We start from the raw sequence: 19,187 nt of genomic DNA, 5'->3' as shown, positions 1-19,187 counted from the left end.
AATTTTTCGTAATAAAATAAAAATATATTAAAGTTTGATTTTCAGTGTTTTTCTATTTTCCTTCAAATTGGAAATTATTGCATTTTTAATTTTTGCGGCGGCAAATTTGCATCTCGCCTACACATAGAAAACTGTTAGAACCGGGTCTGTAAACTATTTTTGATGTCTGTAAACAAAAACAACTCAAGCTTTTTACTCAAAGTTTAAAATGAGGGAAAATCCTAAAAGCAGTCAAGAAAGGGTTAGTTATTAAAGCCAGCTGAATAAGAATAAGATTCTTTAATTCAAAAAGGAATTCGAGTTTTTGTGACTTTCATTTTTGCGTTTTCTCAAAACAAAGTTCTTCAATTTGTACATGTGCTTGAAAATATGCTCAAATTTACACAAAAATGCCAAATCAGCATATTCAAAATTATATATAATCAACTTTTTTTAGCATTATTTAATTGTGTACAGTTTTTTTTTCACTATTAATTTAAAAAATCTGTTTCAAAAACTCAACAAAAGTGTAGTTTTTGTTCTTTCTATAGGAACCATTACAATAATATTAAGTCAATAAGATATCAAGGTTAGAGAGGATAAACCCCAAAAACTTAAAATTAGTAGTAAATGTCTATAAAATCCTCCACGAAAAGGATCTTCAGCAAGTCATTGAATTTTTATTTCCTAATCTGTAATATTAATTTTTTTTAATATTTATTTTGCTCCTTATGAACGGAACAACAACAAAAAAAAGGTATAAAAAAGTTGCTGTCTTGAAAGTCCTGCTATATGTTACATTTAAAATTATATAAATATATATATATATATATATATATATATATATATATATATATATATATATATATATATATATTTATACACACACAGTATTGGCCATTGATAACAATCCATCATATTATTTTAGTATGAATATAAGTTAGAAACTATATATTTTATCAACTAAAAGTGATTAATTTTTAAATTTTTATTGATTTGAAACAAATAATCACAACATAAATTTGTTATAAAGTAATAAAAATTAAAAAAATTAAAAACTAAAATATTGAAATTGAAGTGTTCGTTTGTATCAAAAAAATGTGGCGAAAATACTTACAAAACATAAAAAAAAAAAAAAAGAAACAATAATTTGTCGAAAATCCTTTTGCTTTTAAGCATTCATTGGTATGATTCAGCATGGAGTTCACTAAATTCTGAGTAATCACTTTTAGATCACTATTCAGTAATTTTGTAACTAATTCTTTCAGCTGGTCTAAATCGTTTATTTCAATTCTACCAAGATTGTGGTTTAACCCAGACCACAAGTTCTCTATGTAATTGAGATCTGGACTATTGGCAGGCCAAGGCATGTTGCTTTCCTCAAACAATTGCTTGCAAATCTTAGCAGCATGTAGCATTTTCTTGTGGGAAGATTCCCATGTCTAATGGGAAAGTGTCATTAGAAGGCATCAAATAATTATCCAATATGTCTAAATATTATAGAGAATCAAATCTTTTAACAAATATTTTGAAATTGTTAACACCTTCATAGTTCATGCAGACCCAGATGCCTATACTACCACTACGATGTTTTGCTCTATACGTAAAACAATTTAGGTCCATTTTGTAACTTCTATTTTTTTTCACAATGCGAATAAGTGAATATTTATTTCTTTTATTTGAAATGCTGAGTTTTCAGGACATAAAGGATTTTGAACTGTATTGTATTTTTAATATCAGCTGATTCTTCTGCTAAAAGTAGCATGTGTTGCGTTAAAATTTGCAGTTTCTCTCATTAAGATGTTTTGTTCATTCATTACTATGATTTTACATTTTTTTAGTTATCAATAACTTTTCCAGTCAGTTTGATTGTTTTATTGCTGAAATATTGTAGCTATTTAGATACTGATTTTTCTATTTCATTTTACGTAAATTTTTCAAATATTTATAACAATTAAAATTAAAATTCTCAAACAATTATAAATAGTTTGCAAATAAGTGCAAAGTTTTAACTAAAGTGTTTTTATTGTGAGAGTTGATAATGGATTTTATGTTTGACATGCAGGAATAACTTATTTTGATTGTGTTTCTATTAAATATTTTACAAAGTCTGTGGTTAACTGGAAAGTGGAGGTCGATGAAATTCAAAAAACATTTACCAATTTTTGTTACAACATTTTCACTGAAACGAGGATTATACCAAACTATCTTGCGTTTATGATTGCCGTTTGTTGATTTTATACTTGGATACCGCATGCAAGTTCGCAATTATGTGTAACAGAGTATACAAACATCTTGACAAAAACAACTTAATATACGCTAATCAGTTTGGTTTCAAAAAGGATAACTCAACGGAGCATGCCATCTTCCAATTTGTAAATGAATTCTCAAAATCTTTTGAACAACCAAAATATACTTTAGGTATTTTTATTGACCTATCGAAAGCCTTCGATACGGTCAACCATCACATTTTACTTGAAAAGTTGAAATACTATGGAATAAATAAACAAGTGTTAAGGTGGTTCAAAAGTTACTTATCGAATAGAAAACAATTTGTTATTGGTAATGACAGCTATCAAAACAATTGTCTAAATATAACATGCGGGGTTCCACAAGGTTCAATCCTTGGACCACTCCTTTTTTTAATCTATTCAAACGATCTAAAGCAACTAATCTGATAAGCATCATGTTTGCAGATGAAACTAATTTCTTTGTCTCTAAGAGTGATATTAACGAACTTTTTGCTACAGCAAATAAAGAACTTGAACATTTATCCCACTAGTTCAAATCTAATAAACTAAAACTAAACACCTAAAAAACTAAATGAACACTTTTTCATTCACTTAAGAAAAAAAATTCCTTACCCTCAAACTTGCCTCAAATCTTTATTGACAATATTGAAATTAAAAGAGATCCCGTCAACAAAATTTCTAGGTGTTTATCTCGATGAGAACATTACTTGGAATCAACACATTAATTATATATGCTCTAAAGTCTCTAAAAACCATGGAGTTTTGTACAAAGCTCGAAATTATCTCAATAAGATAAATTTAAGACAACTCTATTTCTCATTTATTCATTGTTACTTAAACTATGCAAATATTGCCTGGGTAAGTACTGAAAAAAGTAAACTACAACGTCTTTATCGCTGTCAGAAACGGGCAATTCGCATAATTAACTTTGCTGATCGTTTTTCTCATTGTAAACCTTTATTGAAATGAGATATTTAAATACTTTATTGAAATGAGAATTTTAAATATATATGAACTCAACGTCTTGAAAATTTTATGTTTTGTTTATATGTGGAAAAACAATCTATCTCCTCCAGTCTTTAAAGATCTCTTCAATTTAAAACCTACCAACAACTACGAACTTAGAAATATAAATTTTTTATAAAAATCTTTTTGTCACACAAATTTTAATCAATTCTGTCTTGCCTATCGTGCGCCACACCTGTGGAATAAATTTGTTTTGCCAAACTTTGATTTTGATCAAACTAATTCTCTTCATCTTTTTAAAAAAAAAGCAAAAAATTTTATTCTTTCTCAAGATAACATTTTACAATATTACTAATCACTTGAAAAAATTTAATTTCTTGTTATTTTAACTTAACTTGTGAACTTTTTTTTTTTTTTTCACGTTTTGTATTTTATATTGTTTACAATATTTTGCTAGTTTATATTATTTACAGTTTAACTCGTGTAAAAGATTAATATATATGTATTCTTCATAATACCTTGCACTTCACAATTATTGTAAATAAAAAAATATTAAAAAAGATGTAAAAAACTATATATTTTATTATATTTTATAAGGTCCCGATGCCAAAATCCTTGTGATCTTCTTTTGGAAACCTAGTTTATATTGTTAGTCTGCTATATTTATATATTTGTAAAAGTATTTTAATAGTTTATTTTATTGTATACTGACTGACTTTGTAAACTGAAATAACAAAAAATAAAAAATAAAATAAAAAAAAATTGTTCCAGATTTTTTCAGGGCTTCTTGATAAGGAGGAATACTTTCTTTAAAAATCAATTCACTTGACGATGCTGCTGATATTTTATTGTGAGAGTTGACTATAGATTTTATGTTTAGCGAAGTCTGTGGCTAACTGGAAAGTGGAGGTCAATGAGGTTCCAAAAACATTTACCTATTTATTACTTATTACCTATTTATTATCTATTTGGTTTACGTCACGTTTACGCCACGTTATACTTTTAAAACTTTTAAAATTTTGTTTACATGGTTCATTAGAATTCACGCCACCGTAATTCTAATTGTAATTTTAACGTTTTAATTTTTAGTTTTCTAATATATTGCTGATGATTGCCGTTAGACACGAAACTTAAAGTTTCATAATAAAAGTTTTTTCTTTTTCATTTTTAATTATAAACCGCTCTGTTTTAAGATTTATTTATAATCAAAATAAATTTCCATAAATATTGAGCACTTTTCAACAAATAAGAGTTTTGCATTATTTTAATACAACACTACATCAAACGATATATATATATATATATATATATATATATATATATATATATATATATATATATATATATATATATATATATATATATATATATATATATATATATATATATATATATACAGTGGCGGCACAAAGTAAGGACAAATATAGCAGAAATTAAATCACTGCAACTTTTGTCCAAATAATTACCAGATGAAAGCGTCATAGCTACATTTATTGATCTCTGTTGTGTTGACACGTCAATATCTTTGCACTTCCTGTTTACCTTAGCAACAAGCACATGTTTTTTTAGATAAATTGATATAACACATTGGAAAGTTGTTTATCATATATTAAGCATAGGAAACAAGACAGTAGAGGTAAGTGATGTGCCTTCATTGTGATATTAATGTCATCATTATAAATTGGTAGAAAATATGTGTTCATTGTATTACCAATCACATATTGAGTAAGTATATACAATTTAAGGTCATTTAAGGTCATCTAAAGCTCGATATGGTTACTGAGAACCAGCAGTCAAGGGTAACTATTGAGTTTTAAGGTATTCTCCACCAAGTTTTTTTACTTTAGCCAATTTTTTTGTGTTTTATTAGCATCTGCTTCCATTTTGACAGCTTCACTATCAGTATTAATATTATTTTGTCGGTTTATTATTTTTAGTTTAATTTAATGATTTAATATCAGTATTTTTTGTTGTAGAAAAAATGGTAAAATATCGTCGCTTGTCCCAGGAAGTGCGCCTCCGTGCTGTTTTCATGGCAGAAAATGGTGAAAATTATATTAAAATTGCAACAATTCTTAGTTCTACTGCAAGCGGCATCAGGAAAATTGTCAAGAAATATCAGAATTCAGGTTCTACAGCAGACAAGGCACGTTCCGGAAGGCCAAAGAAGACGACGGCTCATACCGATTGGGTGCTGGTCCGCATGTCACTTCAGGATCGTCGCCTGACTGCACCACAACAAGCCGGAGACTGTCGGAGGAGCATGGAGTTAATTTGGCCTCCATAACTGTGCGGAAGAGACTACAAAAAGGCGGATTAAGAGGGTGTGTGGCAGCAAAGAAACCTTTGCTCTCTGCCGCCAATGTCCGGCGACGGTTGGTCTTTGCCAGGGAGCACAAAGACTGGACTGTCGAGGACTGGAAAAACGTTATTTTTTCCGATGAAAGTTTATTTCAACTATTCTGTGGGGCAAAGAGACTGATTGTTAGAAGAAGACTTGGTGAAAAGTTTAAAAAAGACTGTATTGCACCAACTGTGAAGCATGGCGGTGGTAGTGTTATGATTTGGGGGTGCATGTCTGGACACGGGGTAGGGCAGTTGTATCGGTGCATTAGGTCCATGAACCAAGGCCTATACATTGGGGTACTTCAGGACTCAATGCTACCATCTGCTGATACTCTGTTTGGACAAAGAAATCAGTTTATCTTCCAGCATGACAATGCGCCAGTCATAAAGCAAAGAAGGTAACCCATTTTCTTCGTCAAAATGGAGTGGACGTGCTCGACTGGCCTGTTCAGAGTCCAGACATGAACCCCATCAAGAATTTATGGAGTGTCATGTCTAAGAGCATTGAGGGAAAGAAACCATCCAATTTGGATGACCTATGGGTATTGTTACAAGGCGCGTGGAACAATATCCCACAGACAACAATCGATGGTCTTTTTGCCTCAATGCCTAGCCGTATGAGGTGTGTGATTAAAGCTCGTGGATACCATACCAAATAATAATAAAACAATGTTTATTTTACATATGTGTTCACCCTGTATGTAGTGTTCAATAATTTAGATAAGAAAACATACATCTCTTAAAATCTCTTTCGTTAGAACCTCTTAAATGTAAAAAATGCTAGATTCTGTTGGATTTGTCCTTACATTGTGCCGCCATTGTATATATACATATATATATATATATATATATATATATATATATATATATATATATATATATATATATTTTTTTTTTTTTTTTTTTTTTTTTTGCTTTGACGCTTTTCATATGCGACTGTAAAAAGTTTAAATCAATTTCTTGTAGTTTTAGTTTAATGCGATCAATCAAAACTTGCTCTGTTGAAGCTTGCCAATCTCCCTCGTAAACCTTCTGTGCCAAATTTGCCCAAAAGTTTCAATTGGTCGTACTTGAGGCACATTTGGGGGATTGGATTCTTTATCAATGTAATAGACATATTGGTCCATCCAATTTAGAGAATCTTTAGAATAATGAGAACTTGCTAAACCTGGCAAAATAAATAGTTAAAGTCTCCATGATACTTGTGAATAAATGGAAGAAGTCGTTTTTCTAAACATTCATTAATATACATTGATGAATTGATCGCTACAGTCTTGGAAGTGCGAAACAATGGCTCGGACATACCACGGTCAGATATGGCTATCCACATTAATAATTTTTTTTGGAAATTTCTCTTTTCCTATAAAACGAACACTTTCTGGGCATGTCTTTTTGTTGCTTGTGTAGTATCCAGAATTTCCAGGCATGTTGTCCCCTGCAAAACAAAAGTATTTTTCGTCATCGATGACTAGAAGCGATTTTGTGTTATAGAGTTGGTTATTTAGTTTCCTGCTTCTTTTCTTTGCCTTTATTTGTTGTTCTATAGTGTATTTTGGAGTCTTTTCACGTTTACTATATTTAATATTCATTTTTTTTAACTGACGACCAATTGTCGATTGATTTACACCGAATTTAATACCTATATTTCTCTGACTGACCCCTTTTCGATTGTTGAAAAGTCTCGTTAATTCGGCTTTCTTTTCTCTAGTCCAGGATGTCGGACGACCAGGGTGCTTTCTATCAGAAAACGATTAAACAGTTTCAAGTCTTTTTAGGTTATCATATATTGTACTTCGAGCAAATCCTTCCTTTTCAAAACGATTTACGATTTTTTTTTTTTTAATATTAGGTTTATTTACAAAAAACATTTTTAGTCGCTTTCGAAAAGATTCTCGTTCAGTTGCATTTAACCTCATTTTAAATAATTGTGTTTCAAATAATAAAGTTTATATTTTATAGAACGTTTATGCCTACGCATAAAACCACAAAAACTAATTATTATGCTCAAACAATGAAATTAGGATTTTTTCCGATAACTTCCGCATCACCCGTTATATATATATATATATATATATAGAACCCTTAGATGTTGTCCGAAAGTTTTTTCGATATTTTGTTGACAAAAAGTAAAAATTAAAATGCAAGACCGGAATTTTTTTTTTTAATAATGATAGACTGCCTGCCCCAACCAAACCCTCAGTCGATGTAGCAGCACTCCCTTGCGGGTCAGGCTATTTGTCAGTCGATGTAGCAGCACTACCTTGCGAGTCAGGCTATTTGTCAGTCGATGTAGCAGCACTCCCTTGCGAGTCAGGCTATTTGTCAGTCGATGTAGCAGGACTCCCTTGCGAGTCAGGCTATAAGATAGTCGATGTAGCAACACTCCGCGCATGATTTACAGTAAAAAAAATAAAAATAAAAACATTTTATTAAAAAAAATAAAAATAAAAACATTTTATTAAAAAAAATAAAAATAAAAACATTGTTTATATTGTTAAAAACATTCAAAATGTTATAAAAACATTCAGAATGTTTTTAAAAACATTCTGGTCAATTAAATTTGCGTTTTTGTGGTTTTTTTAAAAAACGATTAATTTGTAATTAAATTAATGGTTTTTACTTTCGTCCAACACGGAAATGTTGGACGAAAGTCAAAAGTAATTAAAAGTGACGTATGTGTTGGCGTAAGAATCACTTTTTTCCTTCCGCTCTTCCTAAAGCCAACAAACTATAGAACTATATATATATATATATATATATATATATATATATATATATATATATATATATATATATATATATATATATATATATATATATATATATATATATATATATATATATATATATATATATAAAGGCGGGTCATACTTTTTTTTTGTGTGGCTATAGCATAAAAAGTTGTTCTATTGGTCCAAAATCTAGGGAACATAAGATTTTTTAAATTTTAAGCTCAGTAAGTACTTGCAACTTGTAGTTGAAAATGTGGATAATGTGAAAACGTATATCAATTTTATAAAGGCATATTCTTATTAGTGTTCACTGCGTTTAGTTTATATTACATTCGCTGGTACATGAAATGAGATTAGATAAGTCTAAGTAAGCATAAATTAATAATACATTACCTTAACTCAACCAAAAGTAATCCTAGCATATCGTAAATTTACCCTCATCAAACCCTGTATTACGGTAATATATGTGTTTAACATGTTCTGTTTTATATTTTAGATTGTTTAAAAAAAGTGGTAATTGATTCTTGCTACAACAGGGTTTATTTCAATCAGTTGTTTATAATCAATCTTTTCTAATTGTTATATGATATTGTTTGGACAAGTTGGTTTCCATTGTATTGAGTATTAATAAATGGCGTCCGTCAGCACAAGACTTGGGACTAAACACTCAGTTCTGGGGCAGCCTGCAGTTATAAAAAAAAATCAACTTCCTACATCTAGTGATGTTTACAGACTGTATGACTACTACTTAAAGCACAATAAATATGATTGTATGCAGAAGAGAGTGACAGCTGTAGCACATGAAGTTGTAAGTATCTACAACACTGCGAGTATCCCAGTAATTGACACAAAGAGTGTAGTCAATCGTATAAAAAAATTGATTGATAAAGTTAAGGGTCTTGCTAAATATCCCAGTTCTAAGAAGACATCCATCAACTACCAAGACTGTTTGAAACCATTACAAACTGTATTTGATATATGTACTTGTAAATGTGTTGACAGCGGTATACAAGAGAATTCACAATGTATTTGTCCACTGTCGCATAAAATACCTCCAACAGAATGGTCTTTCTGGTTGGACCAAAAAACTGAAAGGAAAATGTATATAGGTGCTATAGATATAAAAGCTACAGGTATGTTGCAGAAGAAAGAAATGAGAGCAGGCAAACGTTTAAAATTTGAGCGCAATCAGAAAATAAAATATGAGACAAAAATAAATTATATCTACAACAACATGAGTGATGATGCTGATGATGATGGTGGTGAGGACGTAGAACTTCAACTAAACATGGGTGATGAAGTTCTTGATTATGAAATTTCCAGTGGTGAATCTGATGATGGTGTTGCAGCACCCAGAAACATGAAACAATATCCGGAGTTGTTCAAAGCTTTGGACAGATGCAAGATTAGTAACAGAGAAGCTTGTCTTGTAGTGAATGCAGTGCTAAAAGATATGAAGCTATTGTCGGCAGAAACTGCAATAGATCCTGCAAAACTTAGACGTCAGAGAGGTCTTTGGCGGCAGAAACAAGTTTCTAAGCATGCTGCCGAGATGCAAGAACTAATTTGTATTGGATTTGATGGGAAGAAAGACTTAACTTTTGTTGAGAAGTCTGGTATACGTAGAAGCATAAAGGAAGAACATTATGTTATTGTATCGTTTCCAAACAATAACTACATTGATCATGTAATGCCAGAAACAGGTAAAGCAGTTGACGTTGCAAATGAGATATTATCGATAATTGCAAATACAAATTCAGCAAGTACGCTACTAGCAGTTGTTTGTGACGGTACAGTAACCAATACAGGCAAACGAAATGGTGTGATTCGAAAATTAGAGAAAGGCGTTGCAAGACCACTGCAATGGCTTGTTTGCCTGTTGCATGCTAATGAACTACCAATTCGGAAATACATTTCTGCTATTGATGGAGGATGTACAAGAGGTCCTAGTAGTTCCAGTGGTGTAATTATGAGTGCGCTAGACTTTGACCCCAAGGATTTACCAATTTCAAAGTTTAAAGCTATGTTAGGAAAAGTGGTTGAGATTAATGATGAGGTTAAGAACAGTCTAAGTACAGATCAAATATATCTTCTTAGAGCATGCTTAGCAGTGCAGCAAGGTTATACAAATAGTGATGAAATGAAGTCTTTACAGAACGCAATGCCAGGAAATTTAAACCATGCTAGGTGGCTGACAAAAGCCAACACAATTTTGAGATTGTATATGTCAAAAGAAGTCTGTTCCCCATCACTATACAAAATTGTACGCTTTATAGTAAATGTTTACTCTCCTTCATGGTTCAATATCAAGAGTCATCCTTCGTGCGCTGATGGTGCAAAGAACTTTTTTTACTTGCTGAAGCAGTGTCATGAGCTTGGAGCAGAAGATTGGAAAATATTAGAGCCTGTGTTGCAGAACAACAACTACTTTGCCCACTCCGAAAACATTCTTCTTTCTGGTGTTTGTGACAATGATGATTGTGCGACATTTCTGTTGTGAAAAAATAATTAATTTGAGAAGTACTTCGTGTAGTTCTTCTGTGCGTGTTTTTGATAAGTCAAGTATCAAGCTAAACGCCAATGCTTTGACTTACGTTGATATGATTGACTGGACTACAGCTAACCTCACACCACCACCGTTGCTAGCAGCTATTGAAAGTGAAAAACTTCAACACTGTCAGTTTGATTTCATTTTTGGTATACCCTATCACTCTCAGGCAGTTGAGCGTGCTATCCAAGATATCTCTGCAGCAAGCTCAACCGTTTTTGGGCATGAATCGCGACATGGAATGATTTTACAGTGTACTGCATCAAGAACAGAACTACCTAGTGTTAGCTGTAAATCAGACTTTTTGTAAATTACGTTTGATTATATTGTTTCATTGAACTAATAATATCTAGAACTTCACCATTTAAGTGAATTTTATGTTTCGACGTCGATAACACCCCCTTATCGTTGACAGGGCCGCAATTAAGGGGGTGCATCTTTTTTTTTAACTTTTTTTTATAGTAAGCAAAAAATGCTTATAAAACCCCCAAAAAAATACTTTTTTGCGCTAGCCATGGATATGGACTCTGTATCATATTAAGTGCTTGATGAATTTCTTATATTTTTAGCTATAAGCCATTAAAGGGTAAATCTTTGCGGTAAAGTTGCAAGTACAAGACACCTGTTGTTTTAAATGTTTTTGGCCTTATTACAATAAGTAGCACCTAGAGCAACTTTTTAGACCATAGCCAGGTTAGCAACTCTAAAAAAAAAAAGTATGACCCGCCCTAATATATATATATATATATATATATATATATATATATATATATATATATATATATATATATATATATATATATATATATATATATACGCCTGCGCCTACGTTTATACAAAAGCTACATCCAGACCGTATTTAGCTATATGTAATTGGGTGACTTGCACTAGGACCGGCTAGCCATACAGCTTGCGGATCCAACATTCCGCAGCCAAAACGGATTGCAAAACCTCTGGCCATACAACTGTTACTTTCTTTTTTCCCCGTATATTTTTACAACTACATAGCTTTTACAATATATACTGCTTTTATTATAAATTCGGAAATACTTTTAATATAATTAAAATAATATTAGGCATTGCTTAAAAGGGTTTTAGGTTGAATTTTAAAAGATTTCTTCAGATTCTATTAATATGTATATGTACGAGCTGGAATGGGTTAAAAACAAAATCGAAAGTGTTCCTTCTTCGACCAAAATTGATATTTTCCGAAATCCAGAAAATAGTGCTTAAAAAACAATATCATTTGTATTATTTTAGCTATCTCTTATTAAAAAAAATTATAGAAACCCTCATGACCGTCCATTATCTTTGTCTTCAAAATGTGGTTAATTTAATATATAATAATACCTTTAATGATTTGATGACTATACGGCTTACGTGCAACTAGAATTAGTATTTTTGGGTCAGTTACATTACAGGTTGAAACCTGTAATGTATATAACTGACAAAGCAAAATAAAATAAAATCAAAAACTTTTCTTTTTTTAATTAAAAAGTAAGATCATATATATTATATAAATAAGTTAAAAAATTTGAATTTAATTAATTTAAATTCTCATAGAGCTGTAGATGGAAGCAACTTTTTGAAGCTTCAATTCATGGTTTTTGTTAGTCTCTGCGACGTCATAGCGCTTTAATGTTTTTGTTAAATTTTTATGTACAGCCCCAGATGTTTGCTCTGAAAAAAGTCCAAAAGCTTTCTGACTCCTATTGAGAAAATCTACAAGGTGGTATTTAATAATAGGGAACTTCTAACCAAGTGACAATGTTTTGTTGAACACATCTTTACAATAGTATTCTAAATATTGAGCAGATTCAATAAACTGCGAGATATCTTTACTGTAGGAAGGTTTTAGCATCATGCCAAAACAACTTTTTGCAACTGAAAAATTTTAGGATATATGATTAGAATATATATAAATATATATATATATATATATATATATATATATATATATATATATATATATATATATATATATATATATATATATATATATATATATATATATATACAGGGCCGTAGGAGAGAAATTATATTAAGGGGGCAGTACTACCATGAAATAGTTTCAAGGACGTTTTTTTATTTGTTTTTTTTTTTGTCATTTTTTCAGTCAGTTTCTTCAAAATTATTTATTTGAAAAATTATTGGGGCAAATGCCCCTGTTGCCCACCCGGTTGCTACGGGCCTGATATATAATAATTTATATATATATATATATATATATATATATATATATATATATATATATATATATATATTTATATATATATATATATATATATATATATACATATATATATATATATATATATATATATATATTTATATATATATATATATATATATATATATATATATATATATATATATATATATATATATATATATATATATATATATATATATATATATATAGATTGTTACCTTTTCTAAACTTCTGCAGGATTTCAACGCAGGGGTATAACTGAATTGGTGTTACCACTATCATTTCATCTAATAATTTGAGAACTTTATTACAGTTGGGTTCATCCAATCCGCCACCATTATAACTATGCCACATTACAGTATTTTGTCCAAAAAGGATTTCAGGTCCTTCTTAACTAAAAGAATGTCAACAATTTTTGTCACAACATGCTCATACATGTGAAGGTCCGGAGTAGGGATGGTATCAAGAATAAATTTTCTAGATCTTCCTCAAGCAAACATGGGTTAATAACATTATTGAATAATTGCATAGTCTTATAAGGATATCCTGCATCTTGGTACAGATACTAATCTGAACTTAAGGAGGCAAAAGTTTTCAAGTCACCTGATGAGCTTATTGTACCAGTACAGTAACAACAAGCATGTTTTCCACCATGACTCAATAATAAATTTATTTCATTATTTTGAGATTTAATATTTTAATAGCTACTTGTAAAAATTAATAAAATTAAGCAAGATCTCTTATTCATATTCCAAGAAGTACGTTTATGAGCTTTAGGTCAGAAGCCACAAAAAATTTGAGCTGATTTAGATTAATTAATTTAGTAGGCATTTCAAGATTATGGTTATTCTCCTTGACGTTACGTACCAAAGCCAGAATTATCACCTTGTTCACTCCTGAGTCTTTCTTGTTTCTACTTTGCTCCTCTAACTTTTTTTCATCAAAAAATTCATTATAATCTGAAAGTTAATCACAATTGAGTAATAATTCTAATTTTATTTCTTTTATTTGAGTAATATAAAGTAGGTTAACTTACTAAAGCTTCAGTGAACCCTGTCCTCCGTCAATTCCAACTCTAACAATGACTTTCATAGGATCTAATCCACGTAGAGAGCAGTTTTCTTGAACAATCCTGGTGAGATCTTCAATGTATACAACTTTAAAACTTATCTAGAGCATGAGACCACTTCATAACCGTAACAATTGAATTCTTTTCAACACCTAATTGTGAAATACCATACTGTAAACAATGTGATATATTAAATATAATAAATTTTTTGAAAAAAAAAATTAATGTACTGCCGTTTAAGTTATATTATAAAATATTTAGACACCTAAACGACCAAGATCTTTTCGTACATCTCCAAGAATATCACGAACAACATTTTCAGGCAGATCATGATTTTTCTTGATATCAAATATTGTATCAGAAAAGACTGCTTTATTTGTTTGGAGCTTTGGTTTTATTACTACAAGTAGGAGTGATCGTCCTAAAATTAGAATAAAATATTGCAGAAAGTCGTTATAAATAAATAAGAAAATAATAAAAATCTACCAGTGGATAATTATAACGAAATTTCATTCTTAACTAAAAACTTTAAAACAGTTGAGGTTATTTGCTCTGACGTCTTTTCATCCTTGTAAAGAATAAGATTCTTAGCATTTTGAACAGCTGATGTTCTCGTGCATGGGTCCTTAATGCCCTTTCTAACTAGTTGAAAGCAATCTGTGCAGAATGAGTTTAATCTTTCATTGCAGAGATTTTCATTTGACTCAATGATATAATCTCTTAAGTTAAAAATCTTGTGGCTGCGCTTATCTGATACCATACAACAAATTGGATATAAGCATTGATCCTCAGTTGGAGCAATCCTTCCTACTTTTATAAGTAACTTTCTTCCACTTTTCAAAACCTCTTCTATCATTTTTACAGGCTTTCCTTGCTGTGAACAAGATTGTTTGTATTTTTAGTGAAACATTTTAGAAAAAATCTAATAAATATAATAAAATATTTATAAAATAAAATAACCTTTTTGGCATAGAGAGCATTTTTGCAACGGCAACAAAGTCCAGTGGGAAATGCATTTATATCAAAACTAAATCCTTTGTGTACATAGTCTCGAACTAGTGTCACCAATGATGGCATACTGCGAAGAGAGTAGTTGTCTGTTTTGTTACAGCATTAAAAACAAACTGAATCTCTGGACTCATTATGATTTTTTTTCCTTAAAAGATGAGCCATTTGATATGTAATATTTATCTACTTTTATTGTTATTTAAAATAAATGTTTACTAATTAAAAATGTTATAAAAAGTAGTTATAACTTTTGCAAAATAGAATAAAAAAAGTTGTAAAAGTTTTTTACAATATTTCTAAACAAGTCATAAACCGCTTTAAGAGCTTTAATTGTGAAACTATTTCAGGTATTATTATATATTAAATTAACCACATTTTGAAGACAAAAAAATGAAATGTCACGTGGCTTTCTATGACTTTTGTAATAAAAGTAAGCTTAAATAATAAAATTAATATTGTTTTTTAAACGCTAATTTCTGGATTTCAGAAAATATCAATTTTGGGCTAAGAAGGAACGCTTTCAATTTTATTCTCAACACATTCCAGCTCGTACATATACAAATTAATAGAATCTGAAGAAAAACCTCATGTCTTTTGAAACTCAACCTAAAACCCCTAGAATCAAGCAGTGTAAGATATATTTGATGTACAAAGTAATATAATAAAGTAAAATAGTATTACAAATAAAATATATTTTGAGAAGACGAGATAAAAGTAAAAAATAAATAACCTTTAATATAGTTAAGGAAAACTTGCTGAAAACTGTGTGAAACCTTGACATCGAGAACTTTTTTTTAAATTAATTTCATGAAATACTCTTAACAATTTTATTCACGATTTATTATATTTTTCAATATAGTTAGTCATGCTATGAAGCAGAGCGTAAACAACATATATAGTACATAAATGCTTGCGTAAACAACATATATAGTACATAAATGCTTGCTTCATAATACGTAAATATACACGTATTATGAAGCATAACGTAAAAATAACATATATATCTTAACTAAAAACTTTAATTCCACTAGAAGAACAAAGTTAACGCAGTTTGATACTTAAAATGCGAATTAACAACACCTAAATTTCAGGTCAGGTTATCCTGCTAGTGATAACATGTAATCAAGTACAACCTGTTCCATATCCTGCTGCCTTGTAGTTTTGTAGGCAAAGGATAGGACACGATAACTGCTACTTTAAACAACTTTTGCCTTGGGGCTCTTGGTTGAGTGTCTCAAAAACTCATCTTAGCAGATAAGCTCTAAAACTCAATTTTATGATTCTGAAACCGGCTCATAGTTAGGTTTTCTGAACTCTGTAGTAGCTCTTAGAGAAGCTAATTCCATCAACAGCTGTATAAATATCAGAGTACTAAAACTACTATCAGTGCCATGTTACGCATAGATAATGTCCCTGTTTGTACTTTTGGTGTGCATTGTCAAGGCCACATTTGGACCCTTTGTTACAGCTTAGGATTTAAAAATAGTAATGAGACAATTGCTTGGACTATTAAATAGCGTACTGAGTGCTATCTGTGCTTTGAGTCAAGTCCTTTAACAAATTTAAAAATGACTAAAGTACCAAAAACTATAAAACAAAAAAAACCATCGTCATCTCCAAGATTTCTAAACCTACCATTCACTAATATTTGTGGTCATTGCAAAAACTTTTCTTCTGTTGAGTCTTATCTCTATGTAAAGTTCACCAGACCTACTTGCTCTTCTTGAGACTGATTTGAGTTTGGCTGTTTCATCTTGTGATCTTATTGTTGATGGTTATCTTCCTTTAGTTCGTAAAGACTTCAATAGTCACATGCTTAGCCTTTACATTCGTAAGAATTCACCTGTTTGTTGGGAAACTAAGTTTGAATCCACAGACTATTCTTTTATGTGCTTTTGTTTAGTACCACTTCACTCTATCACTCTCTCTCTTTGTTCTATATTGCTCTCCTTCATCTTAAGACTGCACTCCTTTCGATGTTATTTCTGATCAAATTGACCAAACCCTCTCTCTTTATCCATCAGCCAATATCATTGTTGTTGGTGACTTTAATGCTCATCACACTGAATGGCTTGGCTCTAGTGCCAGTGACTCTGCAGACTTTAAGGCCCACAACCTTTACCTTTCTCAATCTCTAACTGAAATAGTCAACTTTCCAACTCGCTTTCCAGACGATTCAAACCATCTACATGACTTATGTCTTGTTTCTGATCACGGTTTGATATCTCCCTTAAGTACTTCTGATTACGGTTTGATCTCTCTAAAACTATTATCTTATTCTTCTTCATCATCATAATCCCCCTATCATTGTACCTCTTACAACTACCTTAAAGCTGACTGGTACTCTTTCCGTGATTTTTTTGTGATGGCTCTTGGGTAGAAATTTTTTTGTCTTCCTGCTGACAAATGTGCTTCATACGTAACTTCTTGAATTTAGACAGGCATGAAATCTTTTATTCCCCCTCAGCAATTCCAAGTTAAGCCTCACTCTTCTTTTTCCGAAGGTAACCATTACTTTCATATCTATCAGCAAAACAATTCTCCAGAAAACAGACGTCTGTTTAATACTACTAGAAACCATTGTAAAAACGTTCTGTCTAACGCCAAAGCTCGCTATTCTCAGGTCACGAAATCTCGTATTTCATATCAAAAATTAGGCTACTGGCGAATCTTTAGCAGTATCTATAACAAGAGTAAATCTGTTATTTCACCTATCTTGTTTGGTTCAAATTTTGTCACCTCACCAAAATACAAAGCTGAATTGTTTGCTGAGAGCTTCTCATCTATATCATCTCTTGGTTCCACTAATTGCATTTCCCCTGATATAGTCAATAAAAAGGATATTCCATTGCATGACCTTCGTATCACTCCAGGTTCTGTATCTAAAGTGATTTCCAGCTTAGACTCTTCAACAGCTTGTGGTCCGGACAACATACCTATTATAGCCTTGCAGAAGTGTTCTCCAGAGCTTTCGCCTATACTTTCAAAACTATTTAACAAGTGCTTATCTGAGTCTTGTTTTCCAGCCTGCTTGAAAGAGACAACTGCTTTCCTTATTTTCAATAATTCTGGAGAGCAATCTGATCCGTCTAACTACTGTATATAAATAATATAATATATAATAATAGTTGTCATCGATTGACAGCACTTTTCTTCATATCCTGTAGCTTCAGAGGTTCCTCAAGGTTCTATCCTCGACCCTATACTTTTTTTCCTTTACATTAACGATCTGCAAGAAATTTTCACAGCTAAGGTGGCATTGTTCGCTGATGATACTACCATTTATTCTTTTCTTATAAAAAGTCAACACTCACTTTTTTTCCCTATTTATTTAACCATAAAGTTGAAAAATTTATACAACCTGGAGTAAGTTACTAATTCAAGGAGTTTAGAAAATATAGAAAGACTTGAGATTGGTCTATAATTACTTAAAATAGAGATACGATTTTTGCTATTTTTAATTTGTCTCCTACAACCCCTTATTTAATTTAAGAGAAAATCATTAAAAAAAAGCTTTTTTATTGCAGGTAAAACATAAAGTACAACATTAGAAATATCTAGCTAGAAATATCGTCAATACTTTGTTCTTTTTAATTGATTTAATTGTTGTTTCTAGTTCATCTAAATTTAAATACCTATCTAGTACTTAAAGCAATGAACACTTATAAATTTAGATTACTATCTAGTACTTAAAGTCACTAAACGTCATTCAAAGTTACTAAACACTAAAATTATTTTCAAATGATTTTTCTGAGCTGTTTATTTTTGAAGTCTTAGAAAAATGAAAATGGAAATGACCAAAGAAATGATTGAACATTTCGGGTATATCTTATTTATCTTTGTACTCCATATTGTTTTCCATTATTTCGGGGTGGGAAAAATGTCTAAAAAATTTTTATTTTTACCAATAATTTTTCTTATAACTTCCCACTTTTTCTTTATGCACCCATTATTTTTTTGTAATTGTTCAGAATTAATGACTTCTTTAGATTAGATTTTTATTTTTTTAAATTTCGGTTTTTAAAAATAGGCATTTATATTCTTTATAAATATTAAGATTAGCTTCGTTTCTATT

The sequence above is a fragment of the Hydra vulgaris genome, chromosome 01 (assembly GCF_038396675.1).
Source record: "Hydra vulgaris chromosome 01, alternate assembly HydraT2T_AEP".
Classification (NCBI taxonomy): Eukaryota; Metazoa; Cnidaria; class Hydrozoa; order Anthoathecata; family Hydridae; genus Hydra; species Hydra vulgaris.
The sequence above is the reverse complement of the archived record's forward strand: the minus strand, read 5'-3'. Positions refer to the sequence as shown.